At 43.6% G+C, this 26,625-nt stretch overlaps 1 long non-coding RNA gene across 2 annotated transcripts in view; it reads right to left on the bottom strand.

Annotated features, from left to right (window-relative positions):
- The window catches only part of LOC143818442 (uncharacterized), a 30,508-nt gene extending 4,202 nt beyond the window's left edge, over nucleotides 1–26,306 (bottom strand). The window contains exons 1-2 of one of the 2 annotated variants that reach the window (XR_013224548.1): nucleotides 26,145–26,306; nucleotides 25,009–25,263 (exon numbers count right to left, since the gene is read on the bottom strand). This is a non-coding gene — a long non-coding RNA (uncharacterized LOC143818442). The remainder of the gene's footprint in view (nucleotides 1–25,008; nucleotides 25,264–26,144) is intronic. The other variant, XR_013224549.1, reaches the window with a different exon arrangement.
- Nucleotides 26,307–26,625: the final 319 nt, after the last annotated feature.

Here is a 26,625-nt window from a genome sequence, read left to right as displayed (position 1 = left end):
TTACCATCTTTTCAGTTAGCCATTAAAAGGTATCAACCACTGAGGACTCTCAATTCTACATATTTTTATATCTACTGGCTAACACGGTACCAAGATACTGTATATATCTTTCCAGTATCAAAAATCGTAACAAAAAGCGATCAAAAAATGTAATGTGCCTGAAAATGGTACCAATAAAAACATCAACTCGTCATGAAAAAAAACAAGACCTCACATGACTCTGTGAGCCAAAATATGAAAAAATGATAGCTCTCAAAATGTGGTGATGCAAAAACTATTTTTTTTTGCAGTAAAAAACGTCTTTTAGCGTGTGACAGCTGCCAAATAGTGATGAGTGAGTATATTCGTTACTCGAGATTTCCTGAGCACTCTCGGGTGTTCTCTGAGTATTTTTTTAGTGCTCGGAGATTTAGTTTTCATCGCCACAGCTGAATGATTTACATCTGTTAGCCAGCATAAGTAGGGTTGAGCGAAACGGGTCGACCATTTTCAGAAGTCGCCGACTTTTGGCAAAGTCGGGTTTCATGAAACCCGACCCGACCCCTGTGTGGGGTCGGCCATGAGGTCGGCGATCTTCTGAATCTGGTATCGGAATTCCGATACCGAGTTCCGATATGTTTGCGATATCGGAAATCGGTATCAGAATCCACATTTAAGTGTAAAATAAAGAATTAAAATAAAAAATATTGATATGCTCACCTCTCCGACGCAGCCTGGATATCGCCGCTGGTAACCGGCATCTTCCGTTCCTAAAAATGGCGCTTGAAACACCTTTCGAATGCTTCACGGCTTGTGATTGGTCGTGGCTGCCCACGTGACCGCTGAGCGACCAATCACAAGCCGGTGACGTAATTCTCAGGTCCTGTTCTGGTTCTCAGGTACATGAGAATTACGTCACGGCTTGTGATTGGTCGCTGAGCGGTCACGTGGGCCGCCGCGACCAATCACAAAGCCGTGACGTCATCGGAAGGTCCTTCACGCGTTCATTCTTAAGAAGGAAGGCTGCCGGAAAGAAGCCGAGGGTGAGTATATTCCTATTAGGTATATACTCACCCTCGTACGCGCCCTGCTTCTTTCCGGCAGCCTTCCTTCTTAAGAATGAACGCGTGAAGGACCTTCCGATGACGTCACGGCTTTGTGATTGGTCGCGGCGGCCCACGTGACCGCTCAGCGACCAATCACAAGCCGTGACGTAATTCTCATGTACCTGAGAACCAGAACAGGACCTGAGAATTACGTCACCGGCTTGTGATTGGTCGCTCAGTGGTTACGTGGGCCGCCGCGACCAATCACAAGCCGTGAAGCATTCGAAAGGTCTTTCAAGCGCCATTTTTAGGAACGGAAGATGCCGGTTACTACCAGGGTGCGTCAGAGGGTGAGTATATCAATTTTTTTAATTTTAATTCTTTATTTTACATGTAAATATGGATCCCAGGGCCTGAAGGAGAGTTTCCTCTCCTTCAGACCCTGGGATCCATAGTATCCCATTGCACTGCATTGGGTTTCGCGTTTCGGCCGACCCCGACCCGACTTTTTTATAGGATCGGCCGATTTCACTCGACCCGACTTTTGAGAAAGTCGGGTTTCGTGAAACCCGACCCGATCCTATAAAAATAAAAGTTGCTCAACCCTAAGCATAAGTACATGTGGGGATTCACTAGCAACCAGGCAACCCCCACAAGTACTTATGATGGCTAACAGATGTAAATCATGCAGCTGTGTCAACAAAAACTAAATCTCCGAGCACTTACAAATGCTCTGAGACCCCCCGAGCATGCTCGGGAAATGTCGAGCAACGAGTATACTCACTCATCACCACTGCCAAACATGAAAACCTGCTATAAATAGTAAATCAAACCCCCCTTTATCACCCCCTTAGTTAGGGAAAAATAATAAAATAAAAAAAGTATTTCCATTTTCCCATTAGGGTTAGGGTTAGGATTGGGGCTAAAGTTGGGGTTAGGGTTTGGATTACATTTATGGCTGGGATTAGGGTTAGGGTTGGGATTAGGGTTAGGGGTGTGGTTAGGATTATGGTTGGGATTAGGGTTAGGGGTGTGTTGGGGTTAGGGGTGTGTTGGGGATAGGGGTGTGATTAGGGTTGGGATTACGGTTAGGGGTGTGTTGGGGTTAGGGGTGTGATAAGGGTTTTGTATTAGGGTTAGGGGTGTGGTTATGGTTAGGGTTGGGATTAGGGTTAGGGGTGTGTTGGGGTTGGGGTTGGAGTTAGAATTGGGGGGTTTCCACTGTTTAGGCACATCAGGGGCTCTCCAAACGCGACATGGTGTCCAATCTCAATTCCAGCCAATTCTGCGTTGAAAAAGTAAAACGGTGCTCCTTCCCTTGTGAGCTCTGCTGTGCGCCCAAACAGTGATTTATCCCCACATATGGGGTATCAATGTACTCAGGACAAATTGCACAACAACGTTTGGGGTCCAATTTCTCCTGTTAACCTTGGGAAAATAAAAAAATTGGGGGTGAAAATATAATTTTTGAGAAAAAAATATGATTTTTTTTTTTTATGGCTCTACATTATTAACTTCTGTGAAGCACTTGGGGGTTCAAAGTGTTCACCACGCATCTAGATGAGTTTCTTAGTGGGGTCAACTTTCCAAAATGATGTCACTTTTGGGGGGTTTCAACTGCTTAGGCACATCAGGGGCTCTCCAAATGCGACATGGCATTCGATCTCAATTCCAGCCAATTTTGCACTGAATAGTCAAACGGCGCTCCTTCCCTTCCAAGCTCTGCCATGCGCCCAAGAAGTGGTTTACCCCCACATATGGGGTATCGGCATACTCAGGACAAATTGACAAAAATTTTTAGGGTTCAATTTCTCCTGTTACCCTTGGTAAAATAAAACAAATTGGATCTGAAGTAAATTTTTGGTGAAAAAAAGTTAAATGTTCATTTTTTTTAAATATTCCAAAAATTCCTGTGAAGCACCTGAATGGTTAATAAACTTCTTGAATGAGGTTTTGAGCACCTTGAGGGGTGCAGTTTTTAGAATGGTGTCACTTTTGGGTATTTTCTATCATATTGACCCCTCAAAGTGACTTCAAATGTAATATGGTCCGTAAAAAAAATGGTGTTGTAAAATCGCTGGTCATCTTTTAACCCTTATAAGCCCCTAACAAAAAAAATTTGGTTCCAAAATTGTGCTGATGTAAAGTAGACATGTGGGAAATGTTACTTTTTATGTATTTTGTGTGGCATATCTGTGTGATTTAAAGGCATGAAAATTCAAAGTTGGAAAATTGCAAAATTTTCGCCAAATTTCTGTTTTTTTTCACAAATAAATGCAAGTCATAGCAAAGAATTTTTACCACTGTCATGAAGTACAATATGTCATGAGAAAACAGTGTCAGAATCACCAGGATGCGTTGAAGCGTTCCAGAGTTATAACCTCATAAAGGGACAGTGGTCAGAATTGAAAAAATTGGCCTGGTCATTAACTTAGGTGTAAAGGGGTTAAAAATTATTAGTTGCCTATATCAACACCTGTTGATCTATAGTTATTTATTGTGGGGTTTGTCTTCAACTGCCACCTTCACCATTTTTTACTAATTTATATGGTTTCCCTCATTTGAATGGGCCGAGATTCCAATCTGCACACGCACTGCCACCAGTGGCCCACAGCTTCAGAAAAATGGCCGCCAGCAAAGCATTGATGCACTCTGCTTACTGCAGATATTGGACACACTTCTGCTGCCACCAGATTCCCGAGGAAAGGACCCTGCTCCATTACCGCCGCAACCCCCGGTAAGCCTGCACTATAAGATGCACCCCCCATTTTCCTCCCAAATTTTTTGGGAATAAAGTGCATCTTATAGTCCGAAAAATACTGTAAGTTGCAATTACCTGCCTGTGAATGCTTAGGTACATTAAAAAAAAAAGAAAAAAATACCCGGCCCTATAATTGTTTAATGGGAAAAGCATAATTTTTTTTATGTAAGAAAAATGGATATCATACTGATAATAAAAATCCACAAACGGACCAAAAATCAATGAAAAACAAATCTAGTACATTGTTGAAAAATTATCTGTTTTTATTTCTTGTTTGTAAAAAGAAACAGATGATTAAAATAGTCATAACTTTAATATACTATGATGGAGATAATCAATAATACCTATGAGTGGGAACCGCAACAACTTTTTTGTGAGGTGCCAAATGAGCAGGAGAACTCTCTTGCATTGTATATGTAGAAGATCCAATAAAGTAACCCCAACTTATGAAATATTTATATCAATTAATGTAAGATAACGATACTTCTTAAGGAGAATTTGTCAGCAGGTTTTTGCCATGTAATCTTAGGGCAGCATGAAGTAGGGGCTGACACACCGATTTCGGTGATTGTTTACTTATTAGGCTGCATGCTGTTGTTTCAATACATTGGGGCTTTTATCAGCAGGAGTTTATCTCTGCCTGAACTATAGCTCAGGTGCAGCCTGGTCCAACCACGCCCCCAGCACTGATTATAGCAGTTTACTGTCAATATAGACAGAATGCTGCTAATCAGGGGTATGGGCGGGGTTAGCTTTCTGAGCTCTGATTGTGTCACATTTGCGCCCAGTAAGCTATGTGATACATCGCTGGAATTAGAGTCTTTTTTCCCACATCATGCTGCTCTCAGATGAGATCGAAAAAAACCTGGTGATTCCCTTTAAAGATTTAATGTGGCCTTAGGACCAATAAAAGTTGTGCACCCCTTGTATAAAATGAACAAACTGGGTGAAAGGAGTAACTGCCGTGATTTATTACAATATATACACCTGCGGCAGAAATTTGAATGTCTGCAAAGCTGTTGCATACACCTGAATGGATTTGAGTCTGTGGTATGTAAATGGATTCTGCAAACCACTTTTGGATAAATGAAACAGCTAAAGACATTTTTGCAACACACATTCCATGAGTGAATATACCCTTAAAGCGCTTTCTGAAATTTATAGTAATGAAATAATAACCCAATATGGCCACCTGCATTCAAAATCCACATTACTAGCAAAAAAACCTAAAGTCATTATTTTAACCACCGCTTTGTTACTGTAGTTCTTTTTGTCATAATACCTGTCATTTGTTTTCTCTAGCTTTTACATAGACTTCAGTAAATAAGCCTACTGGATTGCCTCGGGGAAGAGAGGCCATTGGTGAGCATTAGCTTTTGTGCCCTTTATCAATCGGTTGTAAACATGTCAGCTAAGCAAGGTTTATGTTCCTAAGGTTTGTCCTATTTTTACATATATTTTCCTGTAAAAACAAAATTGTACATCAGAGGGCAAGTTTGCACTACAAAGCATCTTTTGTGCCACTAGTCATATAACCATTTAACCATGCAAACAAATTAGACATTGCTTCTTGGGGATCAGAGTATGCATACGTAGAAAAAATAGGAGGAAATGTACAATGTAGCTAATCCTTTTCTGTTTTTTCTCGTATAGCTCGGACTGATGCTCAGTTTACACAATCTATTCTATATGTTTCACTACATATTATAAGTATTGTTTGCCAAAATCTGTCCGGTCAATGGACAAACATGGTCACAACCACAAAAGCCACTCGCTGTTGGCAATGCAGACTCCAAATTTCAAGTGGTTGGGTATCATTTTACAGCCTGGTAACATGTTGCTAGAACAAAGCCAAACATAACTCTATCTCATTGAAACAGAGAATAACCTACAATATACACATACGTGCATAACCCAAAAAAATCGAGACTGAGCATTCTGTATGTTGGTATAAGTGCAATGCGTAGGTGTGCGTTCACACTGTGGCCATTTAACAGACGGAACCTAAGTTTAAAACAAAATGAGCAAATACCCTGTTAAATGACCACAGTTTTAACGCACACCTACTGTATGCATTGCACTTATATCAACATATACTCCGGCTCAATTTTTTTTAGTTTTGTTTTAATTTTTTTGTGCAAACAGGGGTATGGCTCCCCTCTTTTGGGCTGTTCTTTTTTTTTACATAGCGTTCCACATTCAGGTGTCTAAACAGTCGGCACCCAGGTCCTGTTCTACCCTCATCTAGTTTGAAACATAGTGAGGTGAACTACAAGAGTTAGGTACTGTTCCGATTGAGTACACCTTGTCGTGGTGGAATATCTTTTCTACTATTTATTCATTTGCTTACTACAGACTATTTGCTCATTTTGTTTTCATGTTATATGCGTACACATAAAAATTTATTTTGATCCTGAATTGGAATATGTTATAAAGACAAAAAATAAGCATTTTGGTTTGCTAAATAATGTCAAAAGTAGTCTTCATAGAATTATGTAGTGTAATGGTAAAGTAAAAGAAATATGCACCCAAAATATCAGCCAAGTAAAAGAAGATTAGCCCCTTTACAGTTTAAAATTTGCCCATAACAGCATAGCCATATATCCTACATGGCAGCTAATAAACCTGGTAAAGTGTTACATATCAACATTATAAAAAGCACTCCAATACGTGTCCATATCATCTCAAATTTAATAACTGCAGTCATTGAAATTCAATGTAAGGATGAACTCACATGCTGTGGATATTTTGGAAGAGAGTTCCGCAACTGTCCCATCCAAATAACCTTATGCAGATGAATGGAACCGATTTGCCGATGCAGAAATTTCTTCAGCAAAATGTGCAGCTTGGGGATTTATCCTACAAAGCTAATTGTAATGAGGTCCATTGAAGGAAAGCATTTTTTACTTAAAAAACTAAAGTATCTTCCATATATTTAACTACAGCACAAAAAGATTGAGTTCAAAGTTAAAAAACTTAGAATTAAGAATTTGGGCAGCGGATGGTGGGAGTATGCATCCTACATTACGTTAGGTAGAGATATCATCCATGGGCCAGCAAACATAACCTAAACATGGTGCTAAAGAAATTCTCTATGACCTTCTCTTTACCAACTCTAGAATGCTCCGATTAACAGTGTCTCATTCAGCTTCTTGTAATTTCTGATTCCTGACTTCTACAATTTGTAGGGTACCACCTTTGTTTCCTGTGCATTTTCATGGCAGGGTGCCATTTAATTTTTCTTCTCAAGCAGCAAAAGCAAGGTAGAAGCTGCCTTCTCTGCACTATAGAAGAATTACTTAAGACCTTCCCTTATACAATATGACCAGGCAATAATCAGCTGGAATTTGTATTTTCAGAAAAGCTGTATACAGAACTCATCCCAAGGTTCCAAAAAATTGCCATTTATTAGATTTATTAAAAATTAATGGCATGTTACGTTCTTCAAACTTAGTTTATGGGTTTTCAATCATAACTGCAATAAAGGATCTCCTTTTTACCAGAAAGGTCAGATGTTTTTTCCAGTTATAATTAAGAACCCCTGGGCTAGGGTTTGAAACATGAAACAGTTTTCTCATTTTTCCCCTTTGAAAACAAATGAACGCTCGACCAACCCATGCGTTCGTGTATATGGTGGGGGAGTTGGCAGAGATAGCTTTTGGCCGAATGATCACTTATCTATCAGCTATTAATTGTGTATGGCCTGCTCTAGAGTTTTGATTAGTCTTTCATGATGGCTTTTAGCCATCTATCTTGTTAATTAAGTACCCCAAATTTCTTTGTTTTGCTATTTATTATCCAAAATGTGTGTTCAATAGTAAATCCAACCCAGCACTCATACTTAAAAAGCAATTAGCAACATTGCACCAGTAAACGTGTCTTCACTTGTTTCCAAATATCTCCCAATTTGATCCCTCTGTTCTTCCCATGACCTCCTCCTGTCCTCCTCCCTCATTACCTGCTCATTTCCAAGAGTTTTCCCCATGCAGAAACCATTCCATGGAACTTACTTTCATGGTTCATTACACTTTCAACGAGCATTCCTTATTTTGTGCTAGGTCAAACACACCTTTTCCATAAATTTCTATTCAGTTACATAAAAATTCTCCTTTAGAAGGTTTTACATCAAACCACTCCATTCTCAAATTTCCTTTATCAAAGCCATAAACCTAACCAATATTCTCCAATATAGCATAGCACAGACGTCCTGTACCAGTATGATGATGTGACACGCCATCATAATATATGTAAAATGATAAATATGACATTTCCTCAAGTTGTCACGCTGCAAACTTTCCATCTAGATTATGAGTGCTGTGCAGACTTTAAATGCACAGCATGTCAACCTATGCTACGGATTTTGACAGCAGATTTCGATCTTTGAAAGATCTTAAATCCATGGTAAATCAGTATCAATATTCAAATTTACATTTGTTGCAGATCATTCTAGATTGAAAATATATATGTGTTTATAAACCATTAAAATGTTAGACAATTTTTAGGAAATTGTGACCTCACTGTCCTGCCTTAAATAACTATGTCCAAAGAAACTCTTAGCTCTAGAGGAGTGAAGGACACACTGAATACAGTGATTCAACGGATATTTTTTACTTAGCTAATTTCACAATAAAATAATAAATGCTAGAAAAAAATTTATCAGAAGCACAGTTACAGTTTGTGAAGGCATGAGTTGCCAAATTGGGGTGGGGGACGGCTGAATAGATCTGTTTGATAGACAGCTCTGTTCTTCACCGTTTTTTGAGCCAATCAATGTTCTAAAAGCATGCCATTATTTTAGTGCATCTATCCACTTAGTGCACCAGTGACTATTATCTACTATCTATGTAATACTCACTGCATTTCTGCCTTTTTCACTTCTGTCCATGGAGTTATGAAAAATCACCAAATACTGGTCTTAGCATTGTCACACTTCAATAATACACTGAAGAATGCCCTAGATGAAGCAGCACCTTCTGCAATCAGAAAGACCCGACACAGACAATGGCAGCCCTGGCACACTATTCAAACACGCTTTCTTCAGCGTTGCTCAAGGTGTGCAAAGCGGCAGTGGAGAAAATCTCTCTTAGCAGAAGACTTCATCCACTATAAGATCTTGCTCAAAACCTATAACTCTGCCCTTCATCTGGCCAAATAATCCTACTTCACCACCCTCATCACTTCACTATCCAACAACCCAAAACGACTTTTTGAAATCTTAAACTCCCTCCTGAAACCTAAAGTACAGGCCCCCATCACCAACCTCAGCGGTGAGGACCTGGCCACTTATTTCCTAGAAAAAATCAACCACATCCATCAGGATATCTCAGCCCAATTTCCTCAGTGCCTGGATCCCTTGCCCTGCCACACCTCAAGCTCACTAGACATCTTTGAGCCTGCTTCAGAAGAAGAAGTTTCCAAGCTCCTCTCTTCTGCTCGGCCTACCACCTGCAACAGTGACCCCAATTCCTTCACATCTTCTGCAGTCTCTCTAACCAGTGGTCACCACTCACTTGACTAAAATATTTAACCTCTCTTTTTCTTCAGGTATCTTTCCCTCATTTAAACATGCCATCATAACCCCTTTACTTAAAAAGCCATCCCTGGACCAGAACTGCACTGCTAACTACAGACGTGTCTCTAACCTTTCCTTCATCTCTAAACTCCTCACTATGCTCAAAGGCTGCAATGAGCAGCGGAACCAGAATGTGCTCCACAGGTCCCCAGGTTCTGTCCTCTGGGCCGTGACCCTTCCAGATAGTATTTTTTGACACGTACCAATGTGCACCCCAAGATAGAGTTCACCTCGTACTCATCTGTGGACAAACCCGATGTCCCGGAAGATGACTCGGAAAAGCGGGACATATAGACAAGCTTTAAGAGGGATACATGGAAAGTGTCGGTGATACCTAGGAGCGGAGGAATAGCCAAATGGCAGACAACAGGGTTAACCTGTTCCAGAACCTTGAAAGGACCTATGTAGCGAGGCGCAAACTTAGTGGACTCAACTCGCAGCCTGATGTTACGGGCGGAGAGCCACACTAAGTCGCCAGGAGAAAAGGTTGGTGCAGGGCGCCGGTGTGCATCGGCAGAAACCCTCATTCTATCCTTGGAGGCCCGGATGGCATCCTGTGTGCAGTCCCAAATGTCACGTGCCTTCACCACCCAGTCTGCCACCCTAGAATCGGTGGATGACACGGGCATGAGCACGGGTACACGCGGATGCTGGCCATAGTTAAGGAGAAATGGAGCCATATGCGGCCACCAGTATGTCTTCGCCAAAAGCTCAGATGTCCTCTTGGTTCCAAAATGTCCACCCACCCTGGACGAGTGAGCCCAAGAGAGAACCTCCGGTTGCAAATTAGATGGAACGAAAGTCTTGCCTGGGGGCACAGACTCTAGCAAAATCAGAGCCACAGTTCTCAGGCTCTCAGAAGGGACAATATGCCGAGGCTCCTCCTTAGATGACACTACGGAGCGGGAGAGAGCATCGGCACGAATGTTCTTCTCCCAGGAGAGAAAATAGAGAGTGAAATGGAACTGGGAGAAGAACAGGGACCATCTGGCCTGGCGAGAATTCAGCTGCTGGGCTGTCTGTAAGTACACCAAATTTTTGTGGTCAGTACAAACTTGGAAGCGAAAACGAGCCCCCTCCAGGAGGTGTCTCCACTCTGAGAAAGCCAACTTCATAGCTAGCAACTCCCTGTCCCGGATGGAAGAATTCCTTTTTGCAGGTGAAAAGGTCTTGGAAAAGAAGAAGCAAGGATGCTTCCGACCTTGAGCATCCTTTTGGAAGAGGATTGCTCCAGCACCAATGGATGAGGCAGCCACCTCCATTAAAAACGGCTTATCTACATCAGGGTGATGTAGAATGGGAGCGCTAGCGAAGTGTGACTTAATACAGAGAAAGGCCTTGGAGACATCCTCCGACCACAATTTGGGATTTGCTCCTTTCTTGGTGAGAGCAACCAAGGGAGCTACTAAAGTTGAGAAGTGGGGAATGAACTGGTGATAGTAATTAATGAACCCCATAAAGCGCTGCACCATTTTAAGAGAATGGGGTTCCTGCCAGTCCATCACAGCCTGTAGCTTGGCAGGATCCATAGCCAATCCCTGGGCAGAGATGACATAGCCAAGGAAAGGCAAGGACTCCTGCTCAAACACACACTTCTCTAACTTGGCGTAGAAGGAGTTTGCTCGTAAGAGGTCGAAGACTTTGCAAACATCTCTCTGGTGGGAGTCAATATCTGGAGAGTAAATGAGAATATCATCCAGATAGACTACAACCGAGGTGGTGAGCATATCCCGGAAGATGTCGTTCACAAAGTCTTGGAAAATGGCTGGGGCATTACAGAGCCTGAAGGGCATCACCAGATATTCATAGTGCCCAACCCTGGTGTTAAAAGCCGTCTTCCGTTCATCCCCCTCACGGATGCGAATCAGGTTGTAAGCACCCCGCACATCTAATTTGGTAAATACTCTTGCTCTCCGTAGCCTATCAAAGAGGTCAGATATCAGGGGTAGTGGGTACTTATTCTTAACGGTGATGGCGTTAAGACCCCTGTAGTCTAGGCATGGACGTAGTTCCCCACTCTTCTTCTGCACAAAGAAGAACCCAGCCCCTGCAGGTAACACTGACTTCCTAATGAATCCTCTTGCCAGATTCTCTCGGATGTACTGGGATATTGCCTCCATCTCCGGAAGAGATAATGGATAAACTCGAACCTGGGGAGGCTCAGTACCAGGCAAGAGGTCAATAGGACAGTCATAGGGGCGGTGAGGCGAAAGGGTCTCCACAGCCCTTTTGGAGAACACGTCCGCATAGGGCCAATAGTGCTTGGGGAGAGAGGAGAGATCTGCGGGTACCTCAGTTGTAGCAACCTGAACGCACTCCCTCTGACATCTACCCTCACAGGATTTACTCCATCCCAGAATTCTCCCAGAGGACCACTATATATGAGGAGAATGGTAGCGTAGCCATGGTGTCCCCAACAGGACCTCATCAATTCCCTTGGGAATGACTAATAGGGAAATAATCTCCTGATGAGATGGAGACATGGAAAGAGTAAATGGAATGGTTTGGTAAGTAATCTGTGAGGGTAGTGTCGACCCATTTACCACTCGAATGGTCACTGGTTTGGGGAGCATCACCAGGGGTATTGCGTGTCGTTGGGTGAAAGCAGATGACATAAAATTGCCCTCCGTCCCAGAGTCCATGCAAAGCTCTACCATAAGAGTGGATGGGCCTATGGTAATTGTCCCCTTGAAGAACAATTTGGAGGAAAACATCGCCGTGTCTAGTGTACCTCCTCCAACTACCACTAGACGCTGACGTTTTCCTGACTGCTGAGAACACCTGGAGGCAAGGTGTCCTGACTGCCGGCAAACATGACAGACCTTAAGTGCATGAGCGGTCCAGGACATAGACCCCGCTCGTGACACCTCCATGGCCTCATGTGACTCAGACGCCTGGACCGGAGATTCCTGAGGTTTGGCAAAGGGTGGGGGCAGCCAAAACCTCTGCCTACACCGGGTTCGCGCCAACATTCGCTCGTTAAAATGAAGGTTGATGCGAGTTGATACAGCTATGAGCTCCTCCAGTGTGGCAGGAATCTCCCTAGTGGCCAAAGCGTCCTTCACATGGTCAGCCAGCCCCCTACAAAATACCAGGATGAGGGCTTTATCTGGCCACTCCAGCTCAGATGCCAAAGTCCGGAAGTGGACGGCAAAATGGCTGACCATGGACGTACCCTGAGTCAATGCCAGCAGTTGGAGCGCTGTATCATGGGTGACTTGAGGTCCTAAAAATACCTGTTTCAGAGTGCTCAAAAACCGAGGAGCACTCTGCACCACATGAACGTCGCTCTCCCACAGTGGCGTAGCCCACTCCAACGCCCTGTCCGACAGAAGAGAAATAATGAATCCCACCTTTGCCCGCTCTGTGGGAAAACGTGCAGCCAGGAGCTCAAGGTGAATACCGCATGAAATCTTTACATGACTTACTGTCACCAGAGTATTTCTCTGGCAGCGGGAGGTTGGATAAGGTCGGAACAGGGGTGGCAGTGGTTAAAGTTGCTGCAGCCTGAACAGCTATTGCGGTAATATCCATCGCTGAGGTTGCACGTTCGAGAGCTGCCAACCTGCCCTCCACCATTACTTAGCCAGACCCTGGTGCTAGTATACTGTTAGGGCTAGCGGAACGCACCAAGTATAGGTAGGAAGCAACAAGGTGCGTTCGCAGCCCGGGGTCCAACGTGCAGAGATATCTGCTGCAAAGTAATGGCGGATAAACTCTGAGCTCACACGTGGGTTAAGCTTCACCCCGTGTGAACTGAAAGCGATCTCTGTTGGAGCACTGAGTCGCGCTGTAGACAAACACTATTGCCCTAACAAGGGTTGTGCTTGAAAGCAAGCCAACGGCTAATTGCCCCCACTGACGCTAACTGCCTACCTGAGTGTACAGTCCCAGCGCTACAGTCTCACACCACATATATATATAGAGTGGTAAAGTATCTGCAGCGCCCCCAAACGCAGGGCAGTGGGGTACTCGGTACCGGGTCCCTCGGTCTCGGTTCTGGGGTTGTCACGGTGGCCCGACCCAGTCCGTGGCCCTGCTAAGGGGCGCCCAATTAAAGGTGTAGGTGAGAGTTTGTCAAGTGCTCGTGACGCCACCTGTGGTGTTTGGTCAGGGTGACCGACGCTGCTAGGGGGTCCGCTGGGATGATGGAATGGCAGCTAGATGGAGTAACTCCCCACAGGTGAAGTATGTCCCGGGGCTTCCCTTGATGAGTAGATGGTGATGGTGTAGGTCACAGTAAATGACGAGGACACAGGGTTGCAGTCTCTTTACCTTTTTACTGAAGGCTTCGGCATCCGCAATCCAGAGCACTGCTAACAGGGCTGGCTGAGACGGGCCGGTCCGAAGGCGCATCCAGAGTTCCCTTTGCAGGTGGAAATCAGTAGCCTTCCTACTAGCACCTGTGTGTTGTAGTACCTCCCTGCTGAGCACCACGGGATAGTCCTCACAACTGTCGTGTATGTTTCAGTTCTTTCTCTCCGTCCCCCAGAGGATATGGATAGGACGCACCCGTATGACGGGGTAGGCCTGGAGTTATTTTATAGGGACCCTAGAGACGCCCCTCTCCCACAATTGCCTCCGTTGTCTTCGTAGGTGTAAAGGATGGACAGCCAACTTGGAATTGGCTGCCCCTGTCGTGATCTGGAGTAATGCGTGTAGTTGGTACTTCCTCGGTGTTCTGGCCACCTGCTACGCGCCTCAGAAGGATGTTGCCGATCTTGTGGCACGACTCCTCCTGGTTCTATCTCCTAGTGCTGTGATCTCGATTCTCACTTCTCCACAAAACACTTCACTTCTTGTCCTTTCTTAGGAAACTGCCGCGATGCAGTGCAGGCGCAGCTCCGAAATGATCTCTGTGCTAGGCCGCTGTCAGGATCCCACACCTGACAGGTCCTCCCTGGAACTCTTCCAGGCTCCTTTCTCCCTAACTTTCTATCCAACCCCCAGTTTTACCCGTGTGTGAGGAGTGGCCTAGTAGATAGGACCTTTTGCTCCCCCTGGTGGCCGGAGTGTGAAGTGTAATGTGTGACTGTGATACCTGGTCAGGTGAACTCCTTTAGTGCAATCAGACGTACCATCACTCCCCCTTGTGGAAGAGCGACAATACTGCAACCACCAGGACTCTGGGGCGCTGCATATCCACGGGCATAAGCCAAATACATTTGATACTAGGGTATGGCCGTGCGGCCATGCAAACCTTTTATAGTTGCAGCTCTTTCAGGACCTTCCTGGAGGACCAATAGGAGCTGCTACAGGGCCTGAGCATGTGACCCCCGACCTCCAATGAGAGGTCCTCCTGTGGGCATGCTCAGTGTGTGAAGAAGCAGGACTTAGTCCCAGAAAAGCCTGCTCACCGCTGACCAGTGCTGGCTACAAAGGGAGAGTCTGGAAAGGCAGCAGTAACCATTCGCACGGTATCGGGCTGAGCCAGACGCTGGGATCGATGTCTCCGCTGAGCAGGCTCCACTACGGCCGAGGTAGAATGAGATACCTCAGCAGACATGGTTCGAGATTCCCCCTGTGCAGTGGCGGGAACTCGACACCTAACACTCTTCCTCTCTGAAGATACAATTTGCATATTTAATTTCCCAGAGGAACATGCAAGGCATTAAGTCTCCTCATACTAGCATGCCAGAGCTGGCATGTCACTCTCCGTAAGGTGAAAAACTTACCCTTAGATCCAAATACTGATGTAAATTACTCACCACATACTGAACGTGTGAACATGGCATAAGAGTTACACACTATTGAAGAGGGAGGCTTAGCCATTAACTTCTGATGGCGATAGTACTGACAACCACTGTACAAGATATGATAATCCTTAAGATGTCATAGCTGCAGGGCATTATGGGAAGGCCCGTGTAGCAATGCAAAATGACGCCTGCTTTCTGATACTTCTGTAATGTGGGATAATGGTACCAGGTAAGCGCTTTTCCTTTTGCAAACTCCAAATCGAATCTAAAAATGTTCGAATTCATGTGAGACCGAGAATTTCAGGAAACTCGACTCAAACTTGATCCTCCACAAAAATATATGAAGCTGTCACGCTCAGGTTGGGAGACCTGCGGCAGTCCTTGCATTGCGGTCTGATTTTGGACTGATTTGTACTTACGTCCAAATGTGCCCTAATAGATATTGTCACATAAACATGTAGAAAATTTCATAAACTATGAATTTAATTTTTTTTAATCAGTTGCAATGAGCAAAAATCTGTCCATAGTAAAGCAGCCTGTGTAAAAATCCAACTCTACTGTACTCTCTGATAAATAACTTTCACCAGTGATCTTTGCTAAGCCAGTGGGTGACTGTGGATTTTCATATTCCATTATGCAGTTTACTGTGCTACTGAAAATCTGGGATGATAAATTGAGATGTCCACCAGTTTTCTGGTGCTTCTTTACCAATCTTGAATCCACATACTAAAGTATAAAATTTTTAGATATTTACATAAACAACATTATTATTAATTTTATGTGTTCTATTTGCTGTGTGCAAGATCCACAAAAAGAAGCTGGAAACACACAAGCTTGCCTAACTAGGGGTTGTCAGATCAAGGTTCTCTTTACTGGCCAATTGCAACATTATTAGGAATGAGTGGACCCATGGGTTTTGGGCAAGCTTTATAAAAAAGTTTGGTTTGGGTACCTGAACTTGATCTTGAACCTGAACCCCATTCAAGTGAATAGGGGGCCCGAACATTCAGTGGTTTCCACGCTGTCATCTGTGTGTTTTGACCGGCGGTAACCTTACTGAAGTCACTGCCAGTCATAGCCGCTGGGTATTGTGGTTCATATGCTGTCACAAAGAGGAAAGTGTGTGAGCCATCAGCTGTGATGGGGGTGAAAAGGTTACCGCCGGTCAGTGTCGGCTAATAACTACTGCACTCATCATCGTGTGATTGGTCTTGCTGATAGCAGCGAGAACATGCAACGGCATTGAAAATATTCACCAGCCAGCACCTGTGCATAGTAAGAAATATGTCAGTGAGATATATAATTAGTGCAGTGCATGTGCAGCTTACTGTACATGTATTTTGCTAATAAATAAAGAAAAAAAAAGAAAAAAAATAACTTGGGGGTCCCCATTATTTTTAATACCCAGCTAAGCAACGATCACTGATCTGATAAGGTTACTGCAGTTTATTGGCTATAAACTGTGATAACCTTACTTATGTCAACATGTACAGCATCCAGATGTATCAAAGTCGGGGATCATTGTGGGACGTAGGATGAATTTATTGTGGACCCCTTTGGATTATTTGATTTTTTAAAGATAAAAAATAGGTAAAAGAGGGTTGGGGAGTGCTCTGTACCGTGTGTTGGGGAGTGCTTTTCTGTGTGTGTGTTTATTGCTTTTAGCTACGGGGGTTAGTAATGGGGGTGTCTTATAAACACCTCTTCATTACTAACCCCTGGGCTTGATGTCAGTACACATTACACAGCAGACATCAACCCCCAAACCATTGCCCTGCTTACCAACGCACCAGGGCAAGTGGGAACAGTCAAGGCTAAATGCCTGAATTGGCGCATCTAATTGAAGCACCATTTCTGGGGTGGCCAAAGGCTGGTGTTATTAGTTTGGGAGGGGGCAGTATTTATGGCCCCTTCGCAGCCTATTAATATCAGCCTGAAGCTGTCTGTTTAGCCTTTGCTATTTATTAAAAATAGGGGGGACCCAGGGCCGGTTTAGACAAAGTTGTGCCCTGGGCAAAAGCTTAAAGTGGGCCCCAAATGCAAACATATTGTACCATTACACAGAAACATTTTGTGCTGAGTTTAGGCCATTAAATGAGATAGAAAATATTGAAGATATTCAACTCTTGTTTCCAGACCTCTTTACATCGGCTGAGGAAGAACTGATGCACCCCATAGTCCTTGATAGAGTATAATGCAGCCCCCATATAGTATACATAGTATAATGCACCCCATAGTCTTCAATAGAGTATAATGCAGCCTCCATATAGTACATATAGTATAATGCACCCCATAGTTCTCGATAGAATATAATGCAGCCCCCCACATAATACACATAGTATAATTCACAAACCATAGTCCTCAATAGGGTATAATGCAGCCCCATATAGTATATATAGCATAATGCACTTCCCATAGTCCTTGATAGAGCATAATGCAGCTCCCATATAGTACATATAGTATATGCAGCCCCATAGTCTTTGATAGAGTATAATGCAGCCCCTATATAGTATAATGCAGTCCTCATTTAGTACATATAGTATTATGCAGACCCATAGTCCTTGATAGGGTATAATGCAGTCCCCATATGGTATAATGAAGCCCCATATAGTATAATGTAGACCCCATATGGTATAATGCAGCCCCATATAGTATATTGCAGCCCGCATATGATATAATGCATAATGCAGCCCCATATAGTATAATGCAACCCCATATGGTATAATGCATACAGTACCCCATAGTTCTCCAGCACGCCATTGACTGGGGGCCCATGGAGGAGTGTGTGCCCTAGGCAAAGGCCTAGTTCGCCTGCCACTTACACTGTCTCTGGGGAGATCTCACATAATTTTTTTTTGGAGTCTCCCATTTTAATAACCAGTAAAGGCAGAGTAGACAGCTGCAAGCGGATATTAATAGCGTGGTAAGCTTCATGGATATTGTCCTCTTCACAGAATAATAGCACCAACCCCCTGCTGACTGCTTTCCCTCAGCAAGGTAGTAAATATATGGGGTACCAAACGTGTTTTTTATCATTTATTTATTAACAAGTACAGTAAAATACACATGCAAGGTAACCTTATTTTACAGCCTCCAGGTGTTCCAGCAGTTGTAAACTTCAGTAACCCTAAACTCTTATTTAAAAGCTCCCTTATGGTTTCCATACCTCACAGTTGTTGGGAGACACGGTGTTTGTGAACTTTGATAACCGGGCCCCTCAGTAGTTCAAGTGTAATGAGTGCTGGAGTGCCAAATTCCAGACTTGCGATCACTCATTAGTCCAGCTGCCATCGTGAGAACCAACTGCTGTGAACTGAGGTGACATCAGTAAGGTCACCTCAGTTCATAGTGGCTGCTTTTCACACTGTGCAGTACCACACGATGACCGCAAGTCTGGCACTCAGCACTCATCAGTCCAGCACTCCAGCTGAATCATAACTTCTCTATGGAAGGTCATAGGGTGGCGGTTTTGGTGCCATCGGATTTGGCCGGGCCCTCATTACACTTGGAGAACTCAGCATCGCTACCTGGCTTCTACTAGCTGTTCTACGTATATCCCTACCCCTGGGTGCTAGAACGGGTTGAGACACCGGTGGGCATTTGTCCTTTCTCGAGATCTTGAAAATGTGACCGGTATACAGCTAGGATGTACGATAAGTTCATAATTTCATGACTCTGGCTGGGGGAATTCTTATATCAGTTAATTAGCTTTACACACTAAATAGGGACCCATCCTGCCAGTAATAACTTTGTCCTTGCTATCTGCTGGAAGCATAAATTTCGCTCGGCCACCTAATGAGAGTGATAGAAATTTGCTTCTATCCCACCCAGTTGCTCTATACTCATCCACCTGGGGCTCAGACACCTAATGAGAATTATTTCATGACTCAGCTTCACGCTTTGTAAGCGGACTATAATCTTGAACCGAATATGATTGCTGATTGGCGAGAAATTATAGCCCCCATATTCTTCACACCCCCCATTTTCAATAATCAGCAAAGGCAAATCAGACAGCTGTGGGCTGATATTAAGAGGCAGGGAAGCTGCATGGATATTGGCAATTCCCTGTTTAAAAATACCAGCTCATGAGTGTCTGTTTTCACTTTGCTGGTTTTAAAAATGAATGGGAACACATTTTTTAAAATTATTATTTTCTTTTTACTGTCAGGCCAGGTCACGTGTTGCTCCAGCCAATCACAGCCTTGCCATTACTTGACATGAGTGTAATAGAGTCGGAAGTGTCCTCAGCCTTAAAGCTTGTTGATTGGCTGCACTGTAGTTTTCAACAAGCTTTATTAGACTTCCGGACCCGAACAGGAAACTGGACATACAGTAAGTAGTCAATGTTCAGGGTTCAGTACCGGACACTAGAAGTCCAGTACGAACCACAACCTTTCCATCTACGGTTCTCTCCTTAACCCCTTTCTGCCATTGGACGTACTATTCCAAGGACGGAATAGTACGTCCAGCGCGATCGGCCGCGCTCACGGGGGGAGGGTGGCTGATCGCGGCCGGGTGTCAGCTGCCTATCGCAGCTGACATCCGGCACTATATGCCAGGAGCAGTCAAGGACCGCCCCCGGCAAATTAACCCCCGGCACACCGCGATCAAACATGATCGCGGTGTGCCAGCGGTACAGGGAAGGGGCTCCCTGCGGGCTTCCCTGAGACCCCCGGAGCAACGCGATGTGATCGCGTTGCTGCGAGGGTCTCTTACCTTCTATCTCTGCAGGCCCCGGATCCAAAATGGCCGCAGGGCTGCATCCGGGTCCTGCAGGGATTACTTCCTGGTGCAGACCAGGCTCTGGTAAGCCTGCAGCACTGGAACTGAGATCGGTGATCTGATAGAGTGCTGTGCAAACTGTCAGATCAGCGATCTGTGATGTCCCCCCATGGGACAAAGTAAAAAAAGTAAAAAAAAAATTTCCACATGTGTAAAAAAAAAAAAAAAATATCCGTAACTACCCCACCTATACAACTATATCACTAGTTAACCCCTTCAGTGAACACAGTAAAAAAAAAAAAAAACGAGGCAAAAAACAACGCTTTATTCTCGTACTGCCAAACAAAAAGTGGAATAACACGCGATCAAAAAGACGGATATAAATATCCATGGTACCGCTGAAAACGTCATCTTGTCCCGCAAAAAACGAGCTGCCATACAGCATCATCAGCGAAAAACTAAAAAAGTTATATTCCTCAGAATAAAGCGATGCCAAAATAATTATTTTTTCTGTAAAATAGTTTTTATCGTATAAAAGCGCAAAAACATTAAAAAAATGATATAAATGAGGTATCGCTGTAATCGTACTGACCCGAAGAATAAAACTGCTTTATCAGTTTTACCAAACGCGGAACGGTATAAACGCCTCCCCCAAAAGAAATTCATGAATAGCTGTTTTTGGTCATTCTGCCTCACAAAAATCGGAATAAAAAGCGATCAAAAAATCTCCCATGCCCGACCATGTTACCAATAAAAACATCAACTTGTCCCGCAAAAAACAAGACCTCACATGACTCTGTGGACTCAAATATGGAAAAATTATAGCTCTCAAAATAAAAAGCGTCTTTCAGTGTGTGACGGCTGCCAATCATAAAAATCCGCTAAAAAACCCTCTATAAAAGTAAATCAAACCCCCCTTCATCACCCGCTTAGTTAGGGAAAAATTAAAAAATTAAAAAAAATGTATTTATTTCCATTTTCCCATTAGGGTTAGGGTTAGGGCTAGGGTTAGGGCTAGGGTTAGGGCTAGTGTTAGGGTTAAGGTTGGGGCTAGGGTTGGGGCTAGTGTTAAGGCTACAGTTAGGGTTGGGGCTAAGTTAGGGTTAGGGTTGGGGCTAAGTTAGGGTTAGGGTTGGGGCTAGGGTTAGGGCTAGGGTTAGGGTTGGGGCTAGGGTTAAGGCTACAGTTAGGGTTTGGGCTAAAGTTAGGGTTAGGGTTGGGGCTAAAGTTAGGGTTAGGGTTTGGATTACGTTTACGGTTGGGAATAGGGTTGGGATTAGGGCTAGGGGTGTGTCTGGGTTAGAGGTGTGGTTAGGGTTACCATTGGGATTAGGGTTAGGGGTGTGTTTGGATTAGGGTTTCAGTTATAATTGGGGGGTTTCCACTGTTTAGACACATCAGGGGCTCTCCAAACGTGACATGGCATCCGATCTCAATTCCAGCCAATTCTGCGTTGAAAAAGTAAAACAGTGCTCCTTCCCTTCCGAGCTCTCCCGTGCGCCCAAACAGGGGTTTACTCCAACATATGGGGTATCAGCGTACTCGTAACACATTGGAAAACAACTTTTGGGGTCCAATTTCTCCTGTTACCCTTGGGAAAATACAAAACTGGGGGCTAAAAAATAATTTTTGTGGAAAAAAATTTTTTTTTTATTTGCACGGCTCTGCGTTATAAACTGTAGTGAAACAGTTGGGGGTTCAAAGCTCTCACAACACATCTAGATGAGTTCCTTAAGGGGTCTACTTTCCAAAATGGTGTCACTTATGGGGGGTTTCTACTGTTTAGGTACATTAGGGGCTGTGCAAATGCAATGTGACGCCTGCAGACCATTCCATCTAAGTCTGCATTCCAAATGGCGCTCTTTCCCTTCCGAGCCCTCCCATGCGCCCAAACGGTGGTTCCCCCCCACATATGGGGTATCAGCGTACTCAAGACAAATTGACAACAACTTTTGGGGTCCAATTTCTTGTCTTACCCTTGGGAAAATAAAAAATTGGGGGCGAAAAGATCATTTTTGTGAAAAAATATGATTTTTTATTTTTACGGTTCTGCATTATAAACTTCTGTGAAGCACTTGGTGGGTCAAAGTGCTCACCACACCTCTAGATAAGTTCCTTAGTGGGTCTACTTTCCAAAATGGTGTCACTTGTGGGGGGTTTGAATGTTTAGGCACATCAGGGGCTCTCCAAACGAAACATGGCGTCCCATCTCAATTCCAGTCAATTTTGCATTGAAAAGTCAAATGGCGCTCCTTCGCTTCCGAGCTCTGTCATGCGCCCAAACATATGGGGTATCGGCGTACTCAGGACAAGTTGTACAACATCTTTTGGGGTCCATTTTCTCCTGTTACCCTTGGTAAAATAAAACAAATTGGAGCTGTAGTAAATTTTGTGTGAAAAAAAGTTAAATGTTCATTTTTATTTAAACATTCCAAAAATTCCTGTGAAACACCTGAAGGGTTAATAAACTTCTTGAATGTGGTTTTGAGCACCTTGAGGGTTGCAGTTTTTAGAATGGTGTCACACTTGGGTATTTTCTATCATATAGACCCCTCAAAATGACTTCAAATGTGATGTGGTCCCTTTAAAAAAATGGTGTTGTAAAAATGAGAAATTGCTGGTCAACTTTTAACCCTTATAACTCCCTAACAAAAAAAAATTTTGGTTCCAAAATTGTGCTGATGTAAAGTAGACATGTGGGAAATGTTACTTATTAAGTATTTTGTGTGACATATCACTGTGATTTAATTGCATAAAAATTCAAAGTTGGAAAATTGCAAAATTTTCAAAATTTTCGCCAAATTTCCATTTTTTTCACAAATAAACGCAGGTAATATCAAAGAAATTTTACCACTATCATGAAGTACAATATGTCACGAGAAAACAGTGTCAGAATCACCAGGATCCATTGAAGTGTTCCAGAGTTATAACCTCATAAAGGGACAGTGGTCACAATTGTAAAAATTGGCCTGGTCATTAACGTGCAAACCACCCTTGGGGGTGAAGGGGTTAAACATTATTTCTCTGCTTAGTAAATTAGGACAATGTGTAATAAAACAGTAAATAAAAGTAAAGAGGAAAAGTAAATAGATTTCCATTACTCAGGAAGAAGCTTGGAAACATATTTGATGTTCGGTGATCTTTTACATGCATGTAATAAATGAAATCTGTGAGACTCTAGAGCAGTGTTTCCCAAACTCCAGTCCTCACGGCCACCAGCACATTAAGTTTTCTGGATTTCCTTAGTATTACACAGGTGCGAGAATCTCTGGCAGTTTCTGATGTCTTAATAATACTTCCATCACCTGGGCAATACTGGTGAAATCCTGAAAACATGACGTGTTGGGGGCCGTGAGGACAGGAGTTTGGGAAACACTGCTTTAGTGAAAACGATTGGTAGTGACATGTAGAGGCACCTTAGGCTAGGTTCACATTGCGTTAATGTGTGTCCACTAGCGGACTGCGTTGCACGGTGAAATTGTCGCAATTAACGCCGTGCAACGGGTCCATTAGCGCACCCATTGACAGCAATGTGATTTTTCTCTGTAGCGCATCGCTAGCGCATGCCATTTTCGGCACGCGCTAGCGATGTGCCGTTCTTTTGTGACGGACCTCAGACACTGCTTGCAGCGTCCGAGGTGTGCCAGAGGTCCGTTCCTCGCTAGCTGCGCTAGCGGGGACGGCGAACGCGGACCCTAGAGAAACATTGCGTTAGCGCAATCCGCTAGCGCTATGCGCTTAACGGATTGCCCTAACGCAATGTGAACCTAGCCTTACATATTTCACACAAAAGGTAACAGTAATTCCATCCTCGCCTTTTTATCTCTATCATGTTCCCTAAAATGGGAAATATAGTTCCATGTGTGGCTTAAAGTAATATACTAGCAAAAAAGAGACTTTTTTCACTGTCCTCGCATCTCGAACATGGCTCCTTCTAGATATCTTGCAATGTAGATCAAATATTGCTTAGCTTTCTCTAAGATTGATGCACACATGATTTCACAACAATTTACTAAAGACCTAGAATTATTAACAATCATCATGAACTCAAAAAAGCATAGAACCAGTTTCCTTCATGTGGCACACTTTCTCAGAATGGATCCTAGACTTACAGTAGTCAGTGGATGCCAGACTTGTAGTCACGACAAACACAAAACACCAGAGGGCTCTACGATTTCCAAGAGTACAATATATACTAAATCAGCAACCTGCTAAAAGTTTAGGGAGGTCGTCATTACAAGAATCCGCTCCTTGTAGATTCAAGAGCTGGAAATGGGAATGTTATATCTTACATGGATATTATCATCCACATATATGATCATATTGATTGGCTTCTTCTTTATGCAGGCTTGCTTACAGATGATTCCGATATTTCTCAGAATGTTTTAAGTCATTTTTACTCCGTTAACATACAATACTGTAACCACTTTTATCTTCAAATTGTCCTCGATTTAGCTTCATATATGAGCTAAGATATGTGCAAGATGCGATATCTGTCTGTATATTTGTAAACTAATAACAACAACTTTAATGGCAGGAGGCAGGTGCTATAACCAATCTCAAAGGGAATAGCTATAAAACGTGTATAGTTAGCTGGTGTGCCTTGTTCCCAGTATTATAAATGACACATGGTAGGTAGGTGGTACGGGAGCAGGCTTTGGGGCACAGTAGCATTGAATGTCTGTATCTCGTTGATGGTTTCTGTAAGAGCTTCCATTTGCCCTCTGTTTTTTGTAGCATTCCCCCAAAAAAGTAACATCTGAAAATTATGACAGCAGGACCGATGAAGCAGAAAATCATGTGAATGCAAGATATGACAACATATAGGTTAGTTTGTAGTCTTTTAGGTTTAGTCTGTGTAAAAGCTGTGGGCAAAAAAGGCATAATAATAGTTGAAAATTATTTTTTTTCCTGTTAGATGCATAGGAGAAGTTGATGCAGTGTTATATCTAGCCTTAAATGGTAAAATTCTTAAATATTTGTTAAGGGCTGTGTGGATACACGAGGGGCATTGGATGCTTTCGTCTGCTTGCCTGGGTGTCTTTAGAAAGATCGCATAGACCAGGGCTCCTCCCACTGTATGCCTGCACGCCTTCCTGGACAGAATTCTACTCAGACAATACAGGGTGAGGGTAACACAATGGGGTGATACTTTACTGGATCACCAACAGTCAATAACATATAGCACAGTCCCAGCAAGTACACAAGATGGTGCAAATGACACAGTCTCACCCTTTTGCTGGCTCCCCAGGAATTAGAATATATGTGACTTCGGGGCTCAAGGGGTAACTACCCCAAACAGTAGCACCCTGCTTTTGCTTGGCATCTACAGAGAGGAGGTAACGGCAATCTTAGGAAGCTGACAGAGTCAACTGAGGTGATCAGATTGTCCCAACCTGGGTTCTCCAAACATCTCCATGTTCAGTGATGGGTAGTGGATCAAATCTGTATTCCTCCAGTTGGAGCCATGGTGCCTTGTCTGCTGTCCTAGAAAAAAAGCAAGATTCTATATATCGACTGTAAATCACATAGAAAAAAACACTATATAAATGATATCTAACAAAGCAAAAGTGGAAATATAAAACGTAACTTTTATTATAACTAAAGCCACACAAAAAAACCAAACACCCAAGTGAATAAAAAAGGGGAAAAAATCTCAACCTAATGGTATGGTAACCACAGAGACTGATTAACCCCTAACAGGATTATATGATTCCACCTATATATTAGTGAAATCAAAAGACTAGGTTATGACCAGTAGAAAGGCTGAAATGGAAAAACATACAGCACCATATACCTAGTTACATGTAAAAACAACAATTAACCAGCAGTGGAAGCATATCATATGGTCAATACCACTGGTGGCTATATACATAGTAAAAAAGGAACAATCTCATCAGTTCCAATGTATGGGCACAAGGAGCACCGGATGTCCTCTGGTCAGGGGATGATCCGGAAAAAGAGGGACGACAAACCCTATGTCAGTCCCTATGGGGCTATCAATCAGCTATCCCCAAAGCTCCTGCCCTTACAAGGGCAGTCCACAGCTACCCCTATGTACACATGCCCTGCAGTCTCCCTATATTGTTCGTCCCGACGCGTTTCATCCAAGCCGATTCTTCAGGGGACTTGCTTATGCATGGAGATAAAGTGCCTATGTGCTAGTAAGGAGGGACACAAGGTGTCCTGCCACCCTCTATGCTGTCCTGCAGAGAGTGGCAACAGAGTAGGGCTTGTATTTAAATAATAGAACAGGAAGTAGAAAAAAGTGCTTAATTAACCGCTTCCCATTGGGTACTAATGTGGCAGCTGAAGGTAACCATGACAATGTATAAGACACAATAAACAAAAACATGTGAGAGACCTACTGATTCATGGCGTCCTGCTACACCGAAAATCCACATGGCTATGATGTGGCCAGTAAACTGGCGATATCGGTGACGTCACACGCCGAGGGCCAGAAGGACTAGCCAACCCCCAGCTGAGAAATAGGAGGCACTTCCTGTCTTGCGTGCAAGTACCAGCACTGGACACACGCTAGTGATAGAGACGCCGCGCTGTGAATTCATGGTGCCCCTGATACTTCCTGTAAGGTGCGCTCGCACCGGAAGTGAGTGTTGCCAAGCAACGCTGGATAACATAACTGTCCTACACACATGTGCCGACACTGAGCGTTACCAAATGATGGAAACGCCGCGCTAAAAGCTAATAGCGCTACCAATACTGCCTGTTAAGTGCAATCGCACCGGAAGTAAATGTAGCTAAAAAGCAAAAGACGCTAGGTAGTGTGCCCAGAGTGTAACCCTGGATAGACAGAGGCGCCGCAAATGACAAACCTAATATTAACTA

The sequence above is a fragment of the Ranitomeya variabilis genome, chromosome 3, assembly GCF_051348905.1.
Source record: "Ranitomeya variabilis isolate aRanVar5 chromosome 3, aRanVar5.hap1, whole genome shotgun sequence".
Taxonomy (NCBI): domain Eukaryota; kingdom Metazoa; phylum Chordata; class Amphibia; order Anura; family Dendrobatidae; genus Ranitomeya; species Ranitomeya variabilis.
Note: the sequence above shows the minus strand (reverse complement) of the source record. Positions and strands in the feature narration are given on the sequence as shown.